This window comes from Seriola aureovittata, chromosome 20, assembly GCF_021018895.1.
Source record: "Seriola aureovittata isolate HTS-2021-v1 ecotype China chromosome 20, ASM2101889v1, whole genome shotgun sequence".
NCBI classification, from domain to species: Eukaryota; Metazoa; Chordata; class Actinopteri; order Carangiformes; family Carangidae; genus Seriola; species Seriola aureovittata.
In genome coordinates this window covers 22721853-22742169 of record NC_079383.1, presented here as the reverse complement: position 1 = coordinate 22742169, position 20317 = coordinate 22721853, and the positions used below count along the sequence as shown (strand labels likewise).

Here is a 20317-nt window from a genome sequence, read left to right as displayed (position 1 = left end):
AGTTTGTTAATTGCGTGGCCTGCCTGTGAAGGAGCTCAGGGCTGAAATGAAGATGGAGAAACGAGGCGAGGGCGCTTCAGAAAACACAGACACAGCAACACACCCGGGGCAGATGGGAGATAATGAGAGGCAGACACGAGGAGAAGAGAGGAAATGTTTGAACTGAGCAAAGCAGAGAGATTAGTGATGAAGAACTAAAGCCACGCGGCCCATCGACACCTTCACTCAGGCCGCGAGCGGCGAGCGGGCGGGCGTGAGCCGGCGCAGAATAAGTCGTCATGGTAATTGGGATAAAGTCTGTGGAGCAGCTGCCTCCCCTCCTCACCGCTGAACCTCCCCGCCTCCTCAGACCCGGTCCTGCAGCAGGAGACGCTTTAACATCAGGAGACGCTTTAACATCAGGACACAAGGACAGAGGGAGTTTAGTTTTAGTTTTGCTGGACGTGTCGCTGACAGCGAACGTCCCCGTTTCTACCTGTTTAAATGAAGCCTTGTCTCCATGTCGCTGCTGGACATGAACATAAAAACATTTTGCTGACATTAATGTGAAATGAGATGAATCAGAGTAAATGAATGATAATAAAAAGATTACATAAAAAGCATCAAATCACTGTTTTTAACCAACTTTGCTTTATAAAAGTCGTGATTTGATATTTTCAGTGAAACATTCACAGAAAAATATTTTAATTATTAATGATAAAAAATTAATTAGATTCAGACATTAGTTTCCAAGTTTTTCAAAATAAAAGCCAAAAAAACCTAAACTTTTATCTTTATTTTGAGAAAACAATTGCTTACTCAAGGTCTACTTACTCGCTTTCAACAGTATCTCCTGCTTTTCATCAGCAGGTAAAGTTTGCTGTGATGAAATCCTGACAGTTACCAAGCCTGCATGCTAACAGCTCCATCGTCATGACAACTGAGCAACCAACCTGCTCTGAAGAAGACCATGTAATACGACTGAAAGCTCCGGAATAGCCTGTTTGACTTTGAGTTGCAGTTGTTTTGTCACGGTGAAATTAACTTTGAAGCTTAATTTTGTTTAAAAAATGAAAACGCAACAGGAAACTGTGCAGCTGCTTCACAATAAAAGCTCTCTAACAGAATAACTGATCATGACTTTTAGTGACCGTGAAGCTGCACGAAATGTTGAGCAGTTAATCATTATGTACATTAAGCATTCAAAGTCTGCAGCCGTTACCATGGCTACAGACTTCAAGTACAATAACCTCATGAATCCAAACGTTGTGTGGAAACAGTTTGTTCGGTGTCGACAGAGAGTTGAGGCAAAGAGAAGAAACAAAGCGTGGAAGAAGCTCAGAGACAGAAACGAGAGTTGATTCCTGGTCGACCCCGGGGAAATACCCGAGTACGACAGGAGTGCTTCATTAGAGGCAGTGTGGTCGAACAGCGGCGGGCAGGGCGGCAGAGAGTTATTCCATACTGATAAGAAATATGTCCTGCTGAGGAGCGAGGGAGCGTTCAAGACAAAAACACAAACCACAGCAGGAGAGACCAGAACCAAACAAGTGTGAAAACCTTGTTGGGGAAACTCCCACAGACCCTCAGAGTTCCTCTCCTGACGTTTTAAACACAGACTGATGAAGCAGCGAGCAGCACACACACCTGTCCGACACAAAACACCTGGTGTGACATCACTTTTTCATTTCAAATCTCTTTTTTATTTTATTAAAACTGGTCTGTGTGGATTTAGTTTTCATGTTTCCCTCGGGTCGTTTTTCATTCAAAGCATTTCATCAGAGCAGCGTCAGGACTTTTCAGCCTGAAAAACAATTTGTTTGTAACTGTGCTTCTCTTTCTTATTTTCAAGACTTAAATCATTTCATTTTTTCAACCATCTCTGTGTTAAAGCTCCATATTTTCTTCTTCTTCTGTCTTTTATTTTGTGTGTTAAGTGTTGATCCATCAGAAGATATAAAAACCATCTCAGTGTAGTTTTACATCTCCTCTCTCAGGCTTCTCTCTGGAGCTCTAGTAACAACAGGTCGGTGAGAAACCAAATCCTGTAAAGGTTTGGATGGTGGGTCCAGGTGGGCGGGGCTTGGTGACTGCTTTGTTGTGACATCACAAAGTTCCAGAAGTCCTGACGGCTGGTTTTAAGGCTCAGTTTCTGAATACAGGCTGTGTGCATTTCTCTGTGGACTGAGGCTTTGATACTTTCACAGTATTAATATAGAAGCTAGAGCTGATCTATAATCACACTACACATGGACACAGACCTTTACACTGGAGGGAGCTTTAACATTTAAAGAAAAAGTCTATTGATATTCTGTTTTTCCTCCTACTAACAAGTATTGTATTTACAACCTGATTTATCTTCTTCCTTTTTTTCTAAAAACTGTTAAAACACATCAGCGTTGGACTGATCAACATGTTCCTTCAACACCATGAACACACACGGTGACACTTTATTTCAGGTGTCTTGTACTTTCCTTCTAATTTCCTGAAAACTTTTCACATAATATCCTAAAAAAATGTTCTGTTATTTGGCTTTTAATTATCAGATATAATTTTTAAAAAAAACCCACTAATTATAAGGGAAACAGACAAAGTGTTAGTTGCTGTATTTATAAGTGTCTGCTCATTATATTTGAGTTTTTAAGAAAAACTATAATTATGTGGCTAAAAGAAAAATAGTTCATAAACAGACGCCAAAATCTGAATTTTCTAGAAAGACGAATAAAATCACTTTCCCCATTTATCTTATAATTAGAATTGCGTAAACCTTCATGGAAAACTCCTTGTAATTAACACATAATTATCAGATAATTCTTAGGACACTGGGACATTATTTATACGATCTGGGACCTTTAAATTGTCGGTCGTAGTTGCTACTGTAATTATTTTCATCATCAGTTAATCTGCCAATAAGTTTTGTCATTAATCAATAAACAATTCAGTCCAAGGAATGTTAAAAATGTTGAAATACAAACTGACTGGAAGGAAGAACAGTCGTCTAAACCAGGAAGTAGAGACCCAGCTGCTGGAGGTGATGATGTCATCAGTGACAGTGTCACTTCACATACACGACGTGCAACAAACAACAGACTGGATCAATTAGTAATAATGACGTCCATGTGGGACACAGCAGGCGGGGGGGGGGGGGGGGGGTCAGTGAATCAGATCAGCTGTAACATGATATCGATCATCAGCTGTCACCAACAAGAAACACTTTGTCATGACTTTAAATGTCTCATAGATTTACATCAGGTGGCATATGGAGGTTTGTGCCCCGGCTTCTGTCTGGCAGGCGGCAGCAGGTTTCCCACGTAGATGATGCAGGATGGAAACATTAGAATAAATGTAAAGTAGAAGAGAAGAGATCAGACCACAGAGACCGACTGAGTAACCAGTGAAATATCAGCTCAGACTGTCAGACGTTTGTCAGTGAGAGAGAAAACAGCAGATCTCAGTGTGACAGATGATAAACGGAGGCAGCTCCTGACGTTCAGTCCCACAGTCCCTGTGATCTGGTTGTTTTCTGGAGGAGACGCAGCTTTGCCTCTGTGCCTCTCTGACTCCCTGCCTCTCTGCCTCTCTGCCCCTCGGCCTCTCTGCCTCACTGCTTCTCTGCCTCTCTGCCCCTCGGCCTCTCTGACTCTCTGCCTCTCTGACTCTCTGCCTCTCTGACTCTCTGCCTCTCTGCCCCTCGGCCTCTCTGACTCTCTGCCTCTCTGCCTCTCTGCCTCTCTGACTCTCTGCCTCTCTGCCCCTCGGCCTCTCTGACTCTCTGCCTCTCTGACTCTCTGCCTCTCTGCCTCTCTGACTCTCTGACTCTCTGCCTCTCTGCCTCTCTGACTCTCTGACTCTCTGCCTCTCTGACTCTCTGCCTCTCTGCCTCTCTGCCTCACTGCTTCTCTGCTTCTCTGTCTCTCTGCCTCTCTGCCTCTCGGCCTCTCTGCCTCTCTGCCTCTCGGCCTCTCTGACTCCCTGCCTCTCTGCCTCTCGGCCTCTCTGACTCTCTGCTTCTCTGCTTCTTGGCCTCACTGATTCTCTGCTTCTCTGCTTCTCTGTCTCTCTGCCTCTCTGCCTCTCGGCCTCTCTGCCTCTCTGCCTCTCTGACTCTCTGACTCTCTGCCTCTCGGCCTCTCTGCCTCTCTGACTCTCGGCCTCTCTGACTCTCGGCCTCTCGGCCTCTCTGCCTCTCTGACTCTCTGCCTCTCGGCCTCTCTGCCTCTCTGCCTCTCTGACTCTCTGACTCTCTGCCTCTCGGCCTCTCTGCCTCTCTGACTCTCGGCCTCTCGGCCTCTCTGACTCTCGGCCTCTCGGCCTCTCGGCCTCTCTGCCTCTCTGCCTCTCTGACTCTCTGCCTCTCTGCCTCTCGGCCTCTCTGCCTCTCTGACTCTCTGCCTCTCTGCCTTTATGTATATTTATATACCGGAGGAAGATGCTGCTCGTGTTTATCTATTTGGCACCAGAGCTCAGGCAGATACGATGAACTCCAGTCCACTGGAGAAGCTCATGGTCATGTGGTTTATGTGGCCGTCACATGCTCCTCCCACCTCCAGTCCACCGAACTGGACTCAGATCTAAAGACCCCAGTAAACTGTGACTTTGATACAGCTGTGTGTGTGTGTGTGTGTGTGTGTGTGTGTGTGTGTGAGGGAGAGAACGACTGAAGTATTTTTCCTCCATCAGCTGCAGTGAGTCCTCAGAGACACACACACACACACACACACACACCCTGTGCTCAGGCGTGTCAGTCTAATTAACATGTGGACGTCTTCATTAAGGTGTTAGTGGCTGTGGCTCTTCTGTCGTTAGCGAGCGCTCAGGTAGAGTCGGTGCGTGGAAGCAGCTCACCTCTCTGTGGTGATTAATCACGTCTGACGCCATTAAACGTCTCCACGCCGGGGGGGGGGGGGTGAAGTGTCACTGGAACAGGGAGGGAAAACAAGGGGCTGTGACTGTTAAAGGTTCTCTGGTGTTCTCAGGCTTCAAGTCTGTTTTCTAATCACAGCGATTGATTGTGCATCATGTTCTGAACTCAGGTGACCCACATGCAAAAGTGTACCTGAACACACACACACACACACACACACACACAGCTGCAGAACGAGGCCAGAGAGAGAGAGAGAGAGAGAGCTCAGTGCATCATGGGAGTTGCCCCAGCAGTCTAGGCCTTTAGCAGCATCACTGAGGGAGGGTTCAAAGTTCACCTGAGCTCTGACTATAAGCTTTATCAGAGAGACTGTCACTGAAATCACTGAACACATAAACCTGTGTGAATTGATTTTTATTATTGATGACTGATATCTGAGCAAACAACACCATGTTCCTGCAGGAGTGTTTGAGTCCAGTGTTCCCGCTCTTTTAGCTCCGGCTTTGGTCTCCACCTGCTCCACGTCCCTCACCAGCTGGTCTCTGGTTTTGTTGCTTCGTTTTGTTTTTTTGTTTTTTTTCCCTCCGACATCTTTAATCCTTTAAATGTGTCCTTTATTTATTCATTTATTTATTTATTCATTTATGTATTTTAATGAGGCAAGAAAAAGACAAAATGGGTGACGTAAGATAGCATAGCATAGCATAGCATAGCATAGCATAGTACACACACTGCTGCTGTGACAAAACAACTGACGGCTTTTGTAATTGTTATAATATTGATAGTTATTTTGATTGATCTTTGTTAATATGAAAGTATTGATGGGAGCAGCTCTGAGCTAACGACAAGTAGCTTCTGTTCAGACACTTTGAATGTGAAGTGTGTGTGTGTGTGTGTGTGTGTGTGTGTTCGGTTGTGTTGCGTTAAAGAGAAGAGGGGAGGATCCGTGTGAAGTGTGTGTCCTCGCTGTGAGGAGGGAAAACGGTTTGAGCCCAACATCTCCCAACTGTGGTGGAGGCAGACAGATGGAGAGGCAGACAGACATTTAGATCTGCCAGACACACACACACACACACACACACACACACACACACACACACACACACACACACACACACACACACACTGTGGTGTTTGTGGAGGTGTGTTGCAGTTGAGGGGATTTCCCTCCTTCTGCTGGTGATGTTCTCATGTCTCATTATCCAGTTTATCCCCGTATGGACCCGAGTTTAATGAAAAACACTGAACGGGGGGGGGTGGGGGTGGGTGGGGGTGGGGGGGGGGGGGGTGAACCTGATGGATCGTCAACAACAAGGAATTGATTTTGCACTAACTATAAGACTAAGATCAGGAGAAAACCTTAAATACTTGCGTATTTTAAGGAAACCTAAAGGAGAAGAATGAAGGTGTTTTGTGCAGCTGGTCGTCGAGACCCGGAGACAAAGCGGACTGTCAGACCCGGAGGAGTTCAACCTCAGTCCAGTTTGTAGGATAAAGTTTGGTAGAAAAGGTAAATGATGATCAGCAGGTGATTTCTAATCAATAATGACAGACAGGTTAAACAGGAAGTGAAGGCAGGTACAGCACAGTGACAGTGTGGCAGAGATCTGAGGAAAGAGACTGTAGAGTCAGGACCGGTGGGGGGATTAAGGCCAGGTGGCGTCGGCAGGTGCAGGATCAGGTGACGTGCAGAGGCGGGAACTCGCTGAGGGGGAACACGGTATGAAAACGTTAATGTACAGACAGGAAGCATCGCAGAGGACCACGATGATGACTCACACTCTGCGTTGTGTTTTACTGTCGAGTCATTGCCTTTTGTTTCACCCTCTGATTTATCTTCAGTTCCACCTGCCAGGTGAGGTGACGGAAATGAAATGAAATGAAATGAAGGTCTGTTCTCAGGTGAGAGGAGCTGGACTCAGTTCAGGTGTTCAGGTCGTGGGAGCAGGTCGGCTAATGCTAGCTGCTAATAGCTGCTTTTGTTTTCACATTATCCCGAGATAACCAGAGATTAAATGTTCTCCCGTCGACAGAACTCGCTCCTCTCTCTTCATATTCCGCCACATTAATCCAGGTAATTCCTCCGTCTTCACACTTCCTGTCTTTGTCTAACCCTCGCCGCCTCCGCCGCTCTCATTAGCCTCGTTCTAATCTGGCCTCGTGTTCGGGGACTGTTGATTATCGCCGTGTGGATGACGAAGTGTCTTAACCTCCACTAAACAGAGGATCAGGCCGCTAAGCTGTGTGAACAGCTCCGCCACCTAACCTCGCCAAAGCCCGGACATTTCCCAGTAATCCGCCCGTAATTACAGCCTGATCTCTGCAGCACAGCTGATTGGTGCGGCGACACACACACACACAGACACACACACACACACACACACACCACACACACACACACACACACACACACACACCTGTGAGAGAGTGTGTTACAGACATTCACTCGTTGATATGAACGGGAAGCTGCGTCGTTTATGTGTGTGTTTAATTTATAGTGTGGTAGAGAATACAAAGAGGTGTGTTTGTGTGTGTGTGTGTGTGTGTGTGTGTGTGTGGGTGTGAGAGAGTGTGTGTGTGTGTGTGTGTGTGTGTGCACGCTCTCAGACAGGATGAAGAGAGAATTTCAGAATAACAGGAAGTGAGGATGTTTTGATTTGATGCTCTGACGTATGACTAAGGAGCGACGTCAGCTGATGATGATGATGATGATGATGATGTCGTCTCCATGACGACGACAGTCAGAGCTGGAGGCATATTGTTTTCAGGTTGTTCGTCCGTCTCAGTGACGACAGAACGTCTTCAAATGTGGCACAAACATTCACCAGGACTCAAGGGTGAACGAGTTAGATTTTGGTGGTCAAAGGTCAAAGGTCAAGGTCACGGTGACCTTTAAGGGAACTCCTTCACATTTGGCACAAATGTTCCACTGGGACTAGTCTGTGTGGCGGAGGTTTACAACTGTGAGGCGGTGATTCTAGTTTATAGAACATCTGTCATACAAACATGTTGCCCAGGGCTTCACACACACACACACACACACACACACACACACACACACACACACACAGAAAGAAAGATTAAAATTTACAACAATAAAAACCTAAAATAAAATAAACACTAGGAATGAAAGATGAAATAAAAACCAGCGATTAATGTTAAAAACTAAAGATATAACGTTACTACAAACATCTGGATCGTGACTCTCACACTGACGTCCGTTTAACACACCACATCAGAAACTACATTCAACACACACACTCTGACCCTCTGACCCCCCCCCCACACACACACACACATACACACACACACACACACACACACACACCTCCACCATATTGATCTGTAAACCGCGACGTAATCCCTCGCGTTGCCTGGTTACTAATCACTCTGCATAATTTATGTCACCCTCATTACTAATTCAGGAGCGAGGCTCAATAACAGGCGGCCGCCGCAGACTGTTTCAGCACATATTGTTTCCATAATCCATATTCATTACTGGAGGCCGATTCAAAGCGGCGCTCTCACCGCGGGGAGAGTTCATGTTTGAGATTTCAGACACGGCGGCGGTGGCGGCGCTCGCATCCGGAGTGACAATGACTGAGGCGGGCGCACGAAATGAGATTTCACCCGTCACCATCGCCACAATCAGCACTCTGTAACTTTGTTCGGAGAAGTTCTGCACACAGACGCAGAAGAAGAAAAGAGTCACATGACGTCGGAGGCTGACGTGCCCTTGAGCCAAACACCGAACGCTCCACCTCCACCGCTCTGTAGAAAACAGTCCATTTAGCATTTATGTAGCCACGACCGCTAAAATGAAATTCATTCAGAAAAATTAACTTTAACAACATTAGAGAAACAGTCTCACCACAAGGTCCATTCAGTAGGTGTCCTGGGGCTTTCAGTCGTTTCACATGATCTTCATCAGTGAATGGAGCACGCCCAGTCGTCGAGGATTTATTTCATGAGCAGTTTAAGGTTTTGTTAAAGATCAATTTCTGCTTTAAAGTGACTCTGAAATTCATTTTGACCTCGGAAGCAAAGCTGCATCTGCCGATGAAGGTCATGTGAGCAAACCAAAAGCTCCAGAACACCCGCTAAATGGACCTTTTGGATAGATTGAGATTTAAGATAGAATAAAACCACTCAGCAAATAAAGAGTGAAGAGAAAAATAAAATACAACAAAGATCCATGAAGGACAAAAAATGACTTAAGTATAAATAAATAAATACGTTTTGTTAATGAAAATATGTTATTTCTGTATTTATTCATTTATTTATTTATGCATTTACATCTTTATTTCCTCATTTATTTATTTGTGTCTGTATGTTAATGAGGTGGGCGGTCCTACCTCAGTCTAAAGCCGGATTGGTTATAGCGGTGTTTGATCGGATGGATCAACAGGGACAAAATGAACAGAGTGAAAACGTTACTGAGGAAATGAAACTCAGGTCAGAAACCAGGAGTTTAACTGTGAGTTTAAAGAATTTAATCATCATCAAAAACTCTGTGAATCGTTCAGTTCTAGTGAAACATTCAGGATCCAGAGTCGCTCAGTTTAATTTGACCAGTATAATCAGGTGATCTCTGAAGGTTTCAGGTGTCCTCGTTCTTCCAGACCATTTTTAAACCCATCAGATATAAAATGTGCTGAAAACAGTTTTTCTTTGCTCATGAAAAATTGACCTTTGGAGATCAGTAATATAAAGTCATCAGACTTTTTCCTCTGGATGTTTTGTAGGTCGTCTTTTTTAAAACCCTGTTTGCAGCAAACCTCCGTCTGTCAGGTTTTTATGGCTGTAATTTTTCTTCTCTTTGTGCATTGTAGTTTAATAAAACGTATAATTCTCGGTCCTGATTCACGCTCCTGAGGTGACCTTTTCTTCGGCTGTAGATAGTCATGGAAACACCAGAGAGGAAGTGGCTTCAGTTCTGCAGCAGATTCTCATTTTGAGTTTAAACGTTGAACAAGCGAACGTCTATTTCCCCCTTTTTTCTGCCTGTTTGACTCCCATGTTGCATTGCAGTCATATTTTCCCTCCTCACGAGCTGCCAGCGAGAGTGTCCATCTATAAATCATAGTGTTGGGAGACTGGTGGAGGCTGCCAATAGTCCATTTAGCACTGCTAATGGTGACGGATGAGTGTGTGGCTGTGAGATGTGGCGAGGTGAAAGGATGAGCCTCCGAGGGCTTCGTACCAACTTGTTCCTCTAACTGGTCCAATGCAGCAGCTGTCTGAAACTGGGACTGATGGAGGGACCAGCTCTGCGGTCCGACTTCACACGAGTGTAGGGAGGCTTTTATTTTGAAATGTAGTCAGGTACTGGACACAGAACATTTGTGGACTTGTCCTCACAGGATGTATTAATCTGAAATCTAGAAACGTAATTGTCAGTGATGCCCCGTCCCAATCTGAGCCCTTTATATAAAGTATATGTAGATACATCTGTAATGCAGCTGCACAGAAAGTCAGAACTACATTTAAATAAAGTTGATTCAAATCACGAAAAACATGACGCCTCAGAGAAAAATTTATATTACAGCCTTGTTTTTCTGTTTTGTTGAAATGTGTTGTTTCTGTTTCTTCACTGCTCTTTTAACTTGTAGTTTCTTGACAGAACACAATGAGGCATCAATACTAATAACTTTATTCGTACGGCACTTTTCTTAACAGAGTTACAAAGGGAGATAAAATGAATACATCGGAAAGTAAAGTCAGATAAATCGAGTCCAGGAGACATAAGATCACACGTCAGTCAGAAGCCAGTTTGAAAAGCTGTGCATCTCAGAGCACACTTCATTCACCGTGACGTGAGTTCACGACCACCTTCTCAAGTCACCGCTATGCAGACGACACCCAGCTTTACCCGTCGTTCCCACCGGACGACCCCACTGTCTCTGACGGATCCACGTGGATGAAGGAACGCCTCCTACAACTAAACCTCTCTCTGACTGAGCTCTTAGTCGATCCGGCTCAGTCTCTTCCTCACGATATCTAGATCAAAACCACCTCTTCATCTTCATCCCTTATCCAAACCAAGGTCGCACTAAACCTGGGTGTCGTGTTTGATGACCAGCTCTCCCTCTCTGACCATGTTGCATCGTCTCCTGGTCGAGTCTCTTTGCTCTGTACAACGTCAGCTCTTTGTGCACAGATGATCCTGCTGCCCGTCTGGACTTCAATCAGCCCAAAAGGTCATCAACCTACACTGGCTTCCCACGTCCGCCTGAATCAGATTCAAGCCACTGCTGGGTCTGCAGCATCTACTTGAACTCAATCATTCGGCTTTATGCTCCTTTCTCAGCCGCTGTGTTCCTCCGAGGAACGTCGTCTGTCCTCTCCATCCGGTCTCAGTCCTGATGGTGGAACAAGCTGCTGAAGTCTGTCAGAGGACCGTCCCTCTCTATCTCCAACACCCTAACATGTCTAACTAACACTTACACTACCGGATCTCCTCACACTCATTATACTGATGTTATACTGGTACTAGTTTAGTGGTGAGATGCCAACCCTAACCCTGCACCCCAGGGATGGTGGGATTAACACCCAGATAGATCAGATCAATACAAGCTGAAGGGCTGAAAGAACATCAGGTGGGTCTTTGTGAACAGAAGACACAAAGAGAAGGAGAGGACGACTGAAGAAGGGAAGACAGGCTGGGTTAATGTGTTCGCCAGGTTAAGAGGATAAGTGGATAGAGGGATGACGGAGGAGAGTGATGGACTGCATTGTGAAGCGGAGCGCTAGGGTGAACGAGTGCAAGCAGAATTAAAAGAGACAAAAGGAGCGATGGTGGAAACGAGGAGAGAAAAAATGGATTGGGTGAGAAGGAGGAATGAGCCGAGTTCAGGTGAAGAGAGTAGGAGGAGGAAACAGTGATGGAGAGAGCAGGAAGAAGAGGAGAGATTGAAAATGAAGGGATTAGAGAGGGCTGAGGTGAGAAAGAGGGGTGAGCGATGGGAGGAGGAGGAAAGGAGATGAATGGGAACGAGGGGAGGGAGGGAAAGAGCGACAAAAAAAAAGACTTGAAAAATGTGAGCGCAGAGGTGAAAGATGTAAATGAGTGATGGAAGAGGGGAGGTGTGGAAAAGAAAAACTGATAGAGGGAGAGAAGGACAGAAAGTGTAATTGAAAGTGGAGGGGGAGCGAGTGATCGAATGTGGAAGACGGGGGAGGGAGGATATGAGCTGAATGAAGAATGAGGGTGAATCAGAACCAGAGTGACAAATAGTAACAGAGACACACAGAACAACACGGGTCACATACATGAAGCTGCTGTTTCAGTTCTGGTCCGGTCCAGTTTTCTGTGAGTCTGACAGAGAGAGAGAGAGAGAGAGAGATCGATCTTTAAAGAACCAAAGCTCGTCGCTCTGATCGTATGTTGTTACTTTACATTGACGTGTTCATGTTTTATTCTCTGTGTGTTTCTGCTTTACCATGATTCCCTGAACGCATCAGTCTGCATACAGACGCCACGTTACCCACACAGACACATCCCTGCTGCCGTCACATGTCATGTGACCACTAAACAGTGATGTCATCGATACTACACACACACACACACACACACACACACACACACACACACAGCCACCCTGAGCTCCCTGATTGGCTGAGGGAGGGGGCCTGGCATTGCAGAGCTACGTGTGAGTAAGTAAAAAGAGGGAAGGCAGGGGGTTGTCTCATCCTATACACTCACACACACATAAACACACACACACACACACACACACACACACACACACACAATGATGTTTTCTCTCAGGCCATCTATCCTCACTTTGTGTGGTGCAATCTGTTTTGGCTGATGTCTGTGCCACACTGCAGCTCAGTTCAATGATGCTCTGCACACACACACACACACACACACACACACACACTCTTGAGCATCAGTCAGGTGTCTTTCCCGCCTTTCTACTTGGCCGCCTGTACGTCAGTGTTTGATGCGTCAGAGCTCTTCATTAGCCTCGGTGTCAGTTCATCTGCCGGCAGCTCTGGATGATGAGCACCAGCAGAGGATCCAGACGGGCTGAAGATCCTCAGATCTGATGCAGAGAAAGGGAAAGACTTCTCACTCTGACACTCCAAACCCTGATGAATACACTCTCCCAGCGAGTTCAAACACCTGCAGCCGCCGCACCAGGTTTACACCCAAACCTGCAACTAACTCTCCAGATTAAAGAACTGTCCTGTGCCCTTAAACCTCCAGTTTATAGACCTGTCCCACAGTTAAAGCCTCAAATTTGTGGACCAGTCTCGAGCTCCTAAATCTCCGGTTCACAGAGGTGTCGCGCTCCCACAGATCTTCAGCTTATAAACCTGTCCTCCACCCCAAAGCTCCAGTATATAAACCAGTCCTGCAACCTGTGACGTCTAGTTCATAGACTGGTCCAAGCCGTCAGGTTGTAGATCAGCTGTAACCTGACGTAATGACAAGTTCAACACCGACATGACTAATGATGAGTAATTAAAGCGATTTATCATCTGAATTCTCTCATATTTCTTGAGAAAGAAAAATCTGTAGCTCTGAAACTTTTAAACTGTTGCATTTTAGTTTTATTAATGTGTCAGAACTTTCTTTATTATGACACCTAGGACAGTATATGGTCAGTTTTAAAACGTTCTCCGTCCACACTAACACACCTGAAAACACACACACACACACACCTGACCAGTTATGGACACTGAGCATGTGCGAGCCGGTGTAAACAGGAAGTAGATTGTCTCCTCTGCAGCTGTAGCATTAAAACAGAGAATGTAAGTGAACAACAGCTGCAAAGACAACAAGGTCAGTAACACTGTCATTCATCATCATGTTTTATTCACCACTGGTAGTCCAGGCTGATCAGAGCCAATCAGGAGAGGCCGTGGGTGTGACCTCATCATTTACAAACGCCTCAGTATTTTCAAAATAAAGCACAACCCCAGAGTAGGAGGTTTTGGAGCAGCAGCGGTGAACTGTGTAGTGCCTTGATGGGAGGTTTAATATTAGGAGCCATTGGGGGGCCCTTTTCTCCTTGGGGGGCCCCAAACATTAGCCTGGTTTGCCTGTCTTGACAGTGCAAGTGTACTGAACTTTACATTTGTCAAGTCAGTGGATTTTCTCACTGCACAGCCATTTAACTGTCGGAGGCCATTTGCAGAGATTTTATTTCAGCTGTGAGATGTGGCTCATTAACCTCGGCTCCTTCTTCCAGCTTTCTTTGGCAGGGCCTTTAAAGAAGGACACTTACGTGGCGGGACAAGGCATCAGTAAATTTAAATGTTCTCCATGATGTGAAGAAATCCTCCCGGTCTCACTGACCTCCATCTTCATTTACTTTTACTTTACACTCATTTATTGGGTTTTAAATTATATTCGAACTCAGATTAAAAACTCCATTTCCATGAGCAGAAACCTGTAAGTCTCTCTGACTAATTACAAGCGGTGTTTTCTGTCGCGGCGCCTGTGTAATCATTGCACTTAATCACGATCCCGCAGCTTAAAACCACAACCGCCACCGCACAGTCTCTAATAATGCAGTCATAAATATATTCATGGCAAATATAATTAGGAGGGATGGAGACAGATGAGGGGAGAGGAGGAGAAAGAGAAACAGACGAAAAATGATGTATCAGGGAGGAACTGAGAGCAGACAGGGGGGAGGACGACGACAAAATAAAAGAGGAGAGGATTAAAGAACGTTTCACAACATGAAAAAACACCAAGGAGAAAAAAGTGTGAAGATGGAGAGGAGGAGTACGAAGAGGGAAGATCAGACTCTTCACACTCTGGAGAAAATGTAGATTAATATCAGATCAGCTGATGCTGGATCTCCAGGACAGAACTGATCCAGTATCTGAACGTTTGAACAGTCAGATACAGATACAGTTAATGAATCCCCTCGAACCCGTGAGCTCATCCTTCGGGCGGCGTCTCTTATCACTCGAGTCAAGGGGCAGGTTGGAAAATGTTTACTTGAGTTACAACAACTTCCTCTTTCATGGTGAGTCATCGAAATTCTCCACACCGCCACGGACACGCCGTTAAACAGAACTTAAAAAGCTTCGCAAATTAGCATCGCAAAGGTCTTCAGATTGTCCTGACTGAATATCGAGTCGATCTGATTAGATCTCTGGGACGAGTTTGTTAAAGTACGACACCTGGAGTTGACAAAAAAAAAAAAGTACCAAAATTTCAAAGATTTTGTTTTTGTTTTTGTTTTTGTTTTTGTCGTTAGTTAATATTTTTTTCGTAGTTACGGTTGCTGTGACAACATGATATTCTGTTTGAGCAGAATCATAATCCACAATCTGAAATAACGATATGCATCCTGTTTCTTTTATTGTGAAAGTCCTGACCGGAAGTTGTGGTTCGTATCTTTCCGCTGATGTGTCTTTCAGATGTTTTTCTCTGCTCGCCACTTCTCTTCACAGCGCTGTCCTCCGTTTACAAACTGTCTCACATCCACTCACACTTTTTGTTCAGTTCATATGGAGGATTCGTGAGGTGTTATATAAGTAAGCGTTTTGATTTGAAAATTCATCCCGCTTCCTGTTTCGTTGTCGTCCCGCCGACACACTGTAACTCCACCCTCTTGGACTGCAGCTGGTGATGGAGGTTCCTGTCTCTGGCTCATGCGCCGCTACGCTGAACTCCCCGAGGAACAAGAGCTGCTGTCTCCGGCGGCGGTTAGCGGGCTAGCTGTTAACTGCTAACGGGCTCGTCAACTTTTAAAATGAAATATTCAAACTGACATATTTAAAAGCTAATGATGGTTCGTCTGACAGTACAGCACAGTGCAGTAGTTAAGATGGTCAGATCGCCCCACCGCTCTCTACAGGTACTGAGTCGACGTGCGGCGTGACCTGTAACACCGGTGATGTCACCGGTGATGTCACTGGTTTATCACCGAGGCCTGAGTCATAGTTTCTGTTGATGAAATTCAACCTGGAGGATGAGACGAAGAGAAAAGATGAGATGAGAGAAAAGCCACAAAAAGAAAATGGAAAAAGATGGAAACCGGAAAGAAAGAGGTTAGAAAGGGAGAGGGAGCGTTATAATGAAGAGGTGGAGGAGGAGGAGGAGGAGGAGGAGGGGGAGGAGGAGGAGGGGGAGGAGGAGGAGGGGGAGGAGGAGGAGGGGGAGGAGGAGGAGGGGGAGGAGGAGGAGGGTGGGGAGGAGGGTGGGGAGGAGGGTGGGGAGAGTACAGTGAGGGAAACTGATGAAGGAGGAAATGAGAGCAGGGCAGTTAAGAAAAGAGGGGAATATAAAGAAGTGACGAGGACGAGGAGGTGAAGGAGGAGGAAGGGTTTAAAGAGGGGGAGGAGGGGGATCTGATTGATTGTGAGTTATCATGAAGTGGAGATTTATTCCAGCGTGTTCCCTCATCTCCGGCGACCCCTCGACCCCCCGCTCATTAGCATAGAAACCACATTCCCCGGCTGCTGATTGGACCGGTTCTGACGAGACCAGGATGTAAAGGAAGAAGTGAGAAGAAGTGTGTGTGCGTGTGTGTGTATGTGTTTGCGTGCACAGACGCTTTGTAGACTCGTGCACACTCCTATGGGGGGGGGGGGGGGGGGGCAGGCGGGTTACACATCATCATAATAAGCAGAAGCATTTCCAATCAGAGCAGGTAATTCTTCCTCTCGCTCTCTCTGCGTCTGCCTCCCTCCTGCTTTCTGTGTGTGTGTGTGTGTGTGTGTGTGTGTGTGTGTGTGTGTGTGTGTGTGTGTGTGTGTGTGTGTGTTTGTCCTTTTAGTGGAGAGCCATTTGAATGCCCCCACGCACAAATATTTAGAAAAATGTCCAGATTACCTCCCGAGCCTCTCCTCCCACTCCTCACCCAGGAGCTGACCCCAGAATCTGAGTGTGAAAGCTGAAGAACAGCCTGCGGCTGCGACGCTGCTGCGCTCCACTAATTATTCCTGCAGATTTATGGAAGAGTGAAAATACAGGAGTCTAATCTGCGCTCCGGTTCACGCTCAGTGTGACCAGCTCCGCTCCAAAAACCCATCCTCGTCATCCACCGAGCCCCGATTCACTCATTCTCTGTCTGATGTGAACCTCTTTGTTTTATGAACCACTGTGGTCTGATAGTCCTGGACCAGGACCAGGACCAGGACCTGCACCTGGGTACTGAGGTCCCTTTCTTTAAGTCACTGTCTGTGTCTGCGGGGCGTTCAGGTGAGCTCACAGGTGGACTGGAACACGTCCGACTGAGACCTGATCATTATTTTAATCCGTTTTCTGCAACTTGAAACTTCTTTTCCACAATTTAGAGGCAAATATTTTCATTTTCACTCATCATTTCACCTCTGACTGAAATCTGTCGTTAGATCTAAAGAGGGTGGCGTACCTACCTTTGTCGCCATGGTTACTATAATACTGTACATATGCAGTGACTTGATAATAGTTTATAACGTTTCCTGACTGTTTCTACAGAGGTCCATATTTCATCTCTTGAGCTTGTGTTGGCGCTAATGTCGGTTTGGTTATTATAAAATAAACACTATAACAATCTATTAAATGACATCATTACATTTATTACCATCCTTTCAACTGTCCGACAGTGGAGCATGATGGGTAGTGTCCCTGCAGGAGCACAGCCTGTTGTTTTTGTTGTTGACTCCATTCAGGAACCTCAGAGGATTAAATTAAGGTTTGGAATGAAACCAGATGAAAAGCTTCAGGAATTAGTCTGTGGTAAAGTCACGTTAGTTTGTTTGTTGTCGTTTCCAATAAAAAGGTAAAAAAGTGTTTCATTGACCGAAGTCTAGACTCCAAACCTCCATTTTTCACAATGTAAACAGCAGACTGTGATTCGCTGGCATTAATCAGCGTCTGATAGGTTGATTACCTGCCCTCCTCCCCTGAGATGGACTGACCTGCTGAATCCAGTTAAAAGCTGTGAACCTCTATTGATTTCACCTGTTAAATCCTCTTCTGTCAGGAGGGGGAGGAGGGGGAGGAGGGGGAGGAGGGGGCGGCTCCCAGGGATTTGAAGCCTTCACATGTGAGGCGTGGACTGTAAAGAAACAGGATTAAAGTCTGTGTTAGTATTAGTGAAGGTCCTACACACGGAGCTGACGCCTTCCACTCCACATTCAGGGTTTTTTATTGATCTTTTATTTAGTTTATTTTGTCGTCCCATTATTTGCCTCCGGTGGCAGCTGAAACATCTGAGCAGCTATTGGACGGATTTCCTCAGTGTGGTGCAGACATTCATGGTCCCCAGAGGATGAACCCTCATGACCGTGGTCACCCTCTGACTTTTTCCTCTGGCTGCATCATCAGGTCACGTTTTAATGTGTTGGGAGACATTCCCATCAGCCTCAGCGGTACTTGCAGATAAGCAAAAGTTAGCACGCTAAGACGCTAACATAGGCTGTAGATAAAGATGGACGTCGCCTCTGTGACGTCACCCACAGGTTTCTGAAGCTCAGAGTGAGCTGCTCCACCGTTGCCATCTTGGCAGTGTCTGACTCCGCCCCCTAACTCCCAGCTGATCCAAAAATGGTCAAAGAGGAGGGACTCCTCATTTTAACATGGGAGTCTATGGGGACTGACTCACTGTTGGAGCCAGACTCTAGTGGTCGTTAGAGGAACTGCAGCTTCATGTTTCAGCCTCGGAGGTTGATGATTTGATGCTAAACTCAACAGGTGAACATGATAAATATGTCACAGCTAGCATGGCTGCAGACTCTTATTTTGAAACAGCAGGTATCTCAGTGAACTGGTGGTTATTCCTTCCTCCTTCCTGCTTCTCAGCAGTGAAATTAAACTTTGGATGGTTATTTTCTATAGTTTATTCCTGGAGGCGTCAGACATGAAACATGTTTGTCTCTGGTCTTTAATATTTAAATGACTGAGCAGCTGAAACATCGTCTTAAACGTGACAAAGAAAAACCCTGAAACTTGACAAATGCAGGATCCTGATGCAAGATTCACTGGATTAACTTTCTTATCTTCAGATTAAATCCAGACACGTGAACGTGTTTCCTAAACTGCGGATCCAGGTTTCCGGAGGGTCGACACATCAGAGAGGAAACAGGTTTGTCTCAATTAGTCTTCATCCCGTGGAGACGAACCTCTTCCCTCTTATCTGGGTCCCAGGCTGAAATACTCAGAATTACCCATAATCCCTGACTCCGCCGAGCGTTTGCCCTTTGCTTCGACCTGCCTCGCAGCGGCTGAACTGTTTCGTTCTGAAATGAGAAATGTGGCGTTTGAAAAGCTCCGCTGCGTCTCCAGGAGAATGACTGATGACACGAAGGGAAGGTGGTGACCAGCTCTGACTGACGGGCTTTTATTCTGAAAGGCTCTCTCGGCTCTGAGGTTTTCATGCAGTTTGAAAGGGTTTCTCTTCGCCGCCTGAAGGCACTGACCTGGAGTCAGCGTTGTTTTTGTCCGTGAGCAGATGACGTTCATTATTTGTTCTTCAGTCTCTGCTTCACATGATGATGATGAGAAACGCCGAGTAACAGACAAAACTCATATCTATGATTTATAATAAGAAGATCATTTACAAACATCAGAATGAGCAGCGAGAAGCTGCTGTGGTCTCATCACACACAAAACAAGTCCTTAATAATACATTTTAAAGCGCTCTTCAGGTCGTCACGCCGCCCTCCCTTCTACTGTGTCAAAGTATTTGTTAAATAATGATCAATAATGAATCAATACACTGACGCTGACAGTGATCAGAGACTGACTCTAACACAAAATCATCCAGCCTCAAAAACTCTTTCTCTACATGTCATCAACATCTCACACGTGTGTCAGGGGTCGTGACCTCAGGGTCCGAACCCAGAGCGGTCATGGCTGCCTCAGTGCCCTCGAGCAGCGAACCGGTTTCCTTCAGGGAGTCGTACTCGCCGCCACAGCGAGCGAGCGAGCGAGCGAGTGAGCGAGCGCCGAGCCGAGGAGAGTTTCCCTCCTGGGCAATCGATACAGATCCCAAAAATAACCCTGTGTGTGTGTGTGTGTGTGTGTGTGTGTGTGTGTGTGTGTGTGTGTGTGTGTGTGTGTGTGTGTGTGTGTGTGTGTGTGAGTGGGAGGCATTCAGATAAGGTTGTATAGATTTATTGACAGTGTTAAGTTGAAGTGTTGAATAATATAGAGGAGTCCACTGAAGTAACAGCAGCAGCTGCTACCTGCTGACACACACACACACACACACACACACACACACACACACACACACACACACACACACACACAGTGAGTTGCAGGGCGTCTGTCTGAACCAGTGTCACTGAATCAGTTGATTTTCAGTCGGAGCTGCTTCGTTTTCACTGGATCAAAACGTTTCTTTTCATCAGCAGCAACATTCAGCTTCCTTTATGTTTCTTTGCAGCTGAGGCCCGAGGCTGAAACTGGACCTCCAGCAGTAATATCTTATTCCATTAGAACAGCTGCTGGAAACTGGAGACTGAACCTGACAGGTAGAGGACGTGCGTGCAGGTGTGTTAACCGTCTGTTGT

The 20317-nt window shown here is 45.9% G+C and overlaps 1 protein-coding gene across 2 annotated transcripts in view; it reads left to right on the top strand.

Annotated features, from left to right (window-relative positions):
* Positions 1 to 20317, top strand: part of fars2 (phenylalanyl-tRNA synthetase 2, mitochondrial) — a 101707-nt gene that overhangs the window by 47140 nt on the left and 34250 nt on the right. The window lies entirely within an intron of this gene.